Source organism: Panthera uncia, assembly GCF_023721935.1.
Source record: "Panthera uncia isolate 11264 chromosome A1 unlocalized genomic scaffold, Puncia_PCG_1.0 HiC_scaffold_17, whole genome shotgun sequence".
NCBI classification, from domain to species: domain Eukaryota; kingdom Metazoa; phylum Chordata; class Mammalia; order Carnivora; family Felidae; genus Panthera; species Panthera uncia.
Genome location: NW_026057577.1, coordinates 100,606,193 through 100,611,757, shown reverse-complemented (window position 1 = coordinate 100,611,757; position 5,565 = coordinate 100,606,193). Strand labels below are relative to the sequence as shown.

Sequence of the window (5,565 nt, the reverse complement as noted above, 5' to 3'; positions counted from 1 at the left end):
CAGGTAGCCACTCTTTTCATTCAGGCTCTTCCAATTCATTTTATCCTCTAGGTCTTTGGAATGCTCATTTTAATCCCAGTTCTTTTTAAATTACTTACATTTAGTTTTTAAGTGAGGTTGCTGGAGTTCATTTAATAATGGAAGACATGGAAGGAACATAGATAATTCCTCACTAACAGCAGTTCAATACCAGGACTTTAATAATCTGGAGCATAAACAAACAATTATTAATGCCCTTTGTGCTATCTTCACATAACCATAGATTATTTAGAAGTGTGCTTGATTTCCAGATATATGGAGACCTTGACATACAACTAGTTATTAATAATTTCTAACTTAGTACCCTTTTGACAAGAAAATATGGTGTACTTATTTTTACCCTTAAAATACATTGAGACTTGTTTTATTGCCCACTGTATGGTTTATGTTGGTAAATATTGCCTATGTATTTGAAAGACGTGTATCCTACAGTTGTTCAGTGTGTTCTAAAATGTCAATTAGAAGTTGCTTGAAGCTGGTTTTTATATCTTCAGTATTCTTGTGGATATTTGATATGTATATATTTTATCATATACTGAAAGATGCTATTAAAATCTCCATGACTGTCTATTTTTCTATTTTCTCCTCTAGTTTTCCATCATTATACATTGAATCCCATTAAGCACATGCATATTCAGCCTTATCTTCTATATGAATGGATCCTTTATATCATGAAATGCCAGTTTTATTTCTGATAATATTCTTTATCACAAAATCTTTCATTTCATTAATATTACACAGTCAAGGCCACTCATGCTGTACAATATCTTTTAATGTTGCTGTTTGTATTAGATTAGTGGCTCACAGAGATTGAGATCTTATTCCACGAGAAGGTGAAAAAATGCAAAAAACTGAGTTGCTCATTTACCTCCACTTTGATTATTAATTCATTTATTCAACTGAAACACCAAAGAGCACATATTCTGTGCCAGGCTTTCTTCTGCATGCTGGGAACACAGCAACGAAAAGACAAACCAATATCCATGCCCCCACCAACCCTGAGTTTATATTCATTCACTTTTCATTCATAATTTATCCATTAGAATTCTGTTAAATCCTAGCATATCATTCATCTCTAGAATTTAAGGAAAATATATTCTGTTGATAATAAAGTCATTGTATATCTACTTATATTCAGAGTTTAAGTACCTGGATATTTACAAGTGATAGCATAAAATTAAACATTTGTACTTTCCAATTTGTGAAAATGAATGAGTTTGGAAGCCCATTTACTGCTAAATATCTAAGTACAGCTTTCTAAAAGAGTCAGAAGGAAATGCCAGAAGAATGATTATAATGAAATTAAAACATAATTAATGGCTTTAGTAGTTATTTACACATGTCAGAAAACAGAATACATTGGAAGATAGGCCTGTAGAAAATGTCAAAGTTGAAGCCCAGAAAGGAAAAAAAAAGGGAAATAAAAGAAAGAGTAAATATGTTTTGGAACAAAGAAAAAAATATCTCTCATGTGCTTTTTTAACATTAAAATACACATAAATTCCAGAAACTTTCAAATTGGAAACTCAGAGTGGATGGCTCTAGATAATATTTAAAGAGTTACTATTTTCCAAAACTAGTGAGCTAAATCTCAGTCATGTGTTTCTAGATATGCTAAGTAAAATAAAACCAAAGAAACAAGTCTTGGACATATTGTGTTAAAATTCTTAATCTAAAGAGAAAATATTAAAAAGAGAGGAGGGGAAAAAGGACATAATATATTCAGGGGAGCAGCCCACAGCAGCATTTTGAAAGTGGGGAAGGCAGAAAAAAATTAAAGGTCATCTTTAAAGCACTGAAAGATGGAGAAATGCTTAATTATTATAATATCAGATAAAGTAGAATTTAAGAAATTTTACAAGTATAGGGAACTATCCATACTGGGAAAAAAAGGTGTGATTTCAACAGGGAAATACAGCAGTGCAAGAATCCCAAGCATGCTCTGCACTGTCAGAACAGAGCCAGTCGCAGGACTCAGCCTCATGAGCTGTGAGATCATGACTTGAGCTGAAATCAAGAGGTGGACACTTAACCACCCAGGTGCCACAGTCATGTAATCTGAAGACACCTATCAGTAAACTGCTGTCGTGAACACTGATGTGCTAATAGATCCTGATGTGCTAATAGATCCTGATGTGCTAATAGATCCTGATGTGCTAGTAGCACTGATGTGCTAACAGATCCTGATCTGTTTTCTGGGAAAATACCCAGAAGCAGGATTGCTGGATCATATCATAGTTCTATTTTTTTTTTCTCTGTTGAATAAACTCCATAATTCCATACTGTTTTCCACAGTGGCTGTACCGTTTTACATTTCCCCTAATAGTGTACAAAAGTTCCAGTTTATCCACATCCTGACCAATACCTGTTGTTTTTGTTTTTTGATAATACCCATTCTAATAGGTGGGAGGTAATATTTCATCATGGGTTGGATTGCTATTTGCCTGGAAATTAGTAACATTGAGGATCATTCCAGATAGTTTTTGGCCATTTGTGGGTCTTCTTTGAAGAAATGTCTATTCCAGTCTTGAGCTCATTTTTTAAATTTGGATTATCAGAGTTTTCTGTCTGTTTTTGTTACTGAGTTTTAGGAGTTCTTTACGTATTTTGGAAATTAACACCTTACCCAATATATATTTTGCACATATTTTCTTCCAACCCATAGGGTGCATTTTCACTCTATCGTTGATTGTTTGCATGTAGAAGCTTTGTAGTTTGATGTAGTCCCATTTGTCTATTTGGGTTTTTTTTTTTTGGTCCTATCCATAAAATCATTGCTAAGACCAGTGTCATGGAACTGGTTTTCCTATGGTTTTCCCCTATGTTTTCCTCTAGGAGTTCTACAGTTTCAGGTCTGAAATCTGCCTTGAATCCATTTTGAGTTGATTTTGGTGTACAGTATAAGATAGGGTTCCAATTTATTTCTTGTGCATGTGGCTATTCAGTTGTTGCCATTTTCTCAACACCATTTTCAAAGAGATTCTCCTTTCACCATTGTGTGTTTCAGGCAACTATAACTGTTAGTTACTTCTAGGATCTCTATTCTGTTGGGTTTCTCGTTGTGCCAGCACCATACTGTTGTTGTTATTATTGTTTTGTAAAATATTTTGAAATCAGGAAATGTGATGCCTCTGGCTTTGTTCTTTGTAAAAATTGTCTTGGCTTTTTAGGGTCCTCTGTGGTTCCATATGAATTTTAGAATTTTTTTTTTATTTGTCTGCAAAAAAATGTCATTGAGATACTAACAGAGATTGTAGTGATATTAGCACTGTAATGTTCACTGCAGTATAATTCACAATAGCCAAAATGTGAAAACCACCTAAATATCCATCAACAGATGTTGTATATATATGCAATGGAATATTCAACCTTGAAAAAGAAGAAATACCTGACATAAAGTGAAAACTTGGGTGAAGCTTGAAGACATTATGCTAACTGAAATAAGCCATTCAAAGAGGGACAGATACTGCATGATTCCACTTACATGCAAGGTGTCTAAAATAGTCAGGGTCATAGAAAATAAGTAGAATCATGGTTGATGGGCTGGGAGGAGTAGAAAGTAGGGAATTGCTAATCAATGGAAATAGAATTTCAATTATGCAAGATGAAAAGTTCCAGAGGTCTGCACAACAGTTTGTCTATTAATAATATTTTGTTATACACTTAAAACTGTAGGAAGGTATATCTAATGTTAAGTGTTCTTAGTACAAAAAAGTCATCGTAACTAAAATGGTAACTAGATCAATGCACAATCATAAATGAAAATAACTCCTTTCTTTCTGTAACTAAAGGACAACAAGCAAACAAAAAATCAGTAAGAATAGATGAAGAAATCGGATTTATGACAAATGGGGTGTTCTACTAACACAACAAAGAATAAATACTGTGTGTTAGTGCATCTAGAACATTGACTAAAATATTACAATACTGGGCAATGAAGAATAGATTGTCTACCCATAGAGAAATTGAGGTATAATCAACAGGAAATTACTCCCTATGCTTGGGAAATAAGAAATACCATTCTATGTAATCTAAACTAAATTATAATGTAAAGGCAACATACTAAAATCCAAGGAATGGAATTACATATGTAATGGAAATTTCTAGCTCTATCTGTAGAGTATATAAGCATATAAATAGATTCTCTTCTAAGACTGCTCTAATAGGTTACTGTAATGAAACCGTTTGGACTTTTGGTAATCAAAGGAATTTTGGTTCACCTGTCAAAGCTATCCACAATTTTCTTAAGTTTATTGTATTTTAAATTATTTTCTTAAAATGTATCTCATTTTAAGATACATAACTGAGATCTTATTTTGATTTTGTTTTCATTGTTGAAAATATCTCCTTACTATCAAGTTTGACCTTATAAGAATAGGGTACCTTTTATTCAAGGCTACCAAATAAGTATATATCAGTAGAAAAGAGAAACTCATGTAAGGCAAAATGTATACATAGATTTTAATAAGTGAAATGCTCATTTTATTAACAAAAAAGCATTGAAATGCAGAAATTAAGTTGTACATCAGAAAAAACATACATTTAGTGAAAGATAAGCTTTTGGTTAGCTATATTAGGGCATCTTTTATTTTTCTTTTTTTTTTTTTTTTTACTGAGAACATTAGTTCTTGTGTTCTCTTAACAGAAAAAAACTTAACTTTTTTTTTTTTACAAGAAAACAAATCTACACCTTTATTTACTTTTCAGTTAGTTTAAATCTTTGAGGGGTACAGCATCACATGGATTCTGTGGCCAATGGCTTTAGCAGGAAGGGTGCTTTGGAATTTGGCAGAAATCCCACTACAATTTCCATGAGCATGAGTTACTTTTCCCCAGATTACTCTGGTTTTGTTCGGTTTGTCACCAGGAGTCACTGTGTTATTCTTTGCTTTCTACACATACGCACATATCTTGCCTACATAAAATTCAGTTTCATCTCGAACATAAGCACCTTCAATTTTCAGAGGAGCTGTGTGCTCCCTCTTGTTCCAGAGACCCTGCTTATAGCAAAAATGACTTGGGACCATTGCCTTCCAGACATATTTGTTGTTTTTAGAAGTCTTGTTCCTGGCAGGCCTCCACAAGTTCCAAGATGGCAGAAAGAGAAATGTCAACAAAGTTTTAATAATTTTCCTTTTCTTCAATAAGTCAAAATTGTCAGGAAATCAAAAAGACTTTACTGAAATATGAATTGGGAGATCTGTATCCTATATAGGCCATGCTATTAACTAACATTAAAACTTTTTTCAGAATTGTCTTAAATTTGCTGTTTAGAATCCCTCTAAATTAAGATTTCATGAGCCTTGATTTTGACACAATGGTATCAAAGTCAACTGATGCAAAGTGAGGGACTTTGCCATCTTCCAACTTAACTCACCCAGTTGGTAAGACAAGTGTGGCATCATATTAGGGTTGTAAAATTACTCCAAAACTTTTAGTACTACCTAAAAGTTCCTAAGAACAGAAAAGCATTCATTAGAAATCTACTCTTTAAACACACACACACACACACACACACACACACAC

At 33.2% G+C, this 5,565-nt stretch overlaps 1 pseudogene; it reads right to left on the bottom strand.

Moving 5' to 3' along the window:
• Positions 1-4,731: 4,731 nt before the first annotated feature.
• LOC125935157 (60S ribosomal protein L35a-like) lies at positions 4,732-5,080 on the bottom strand (annotated as a pseudogene).
• Between the last annotated feature and the right edge of the window lie 485 nt (positions 5,081-5,565).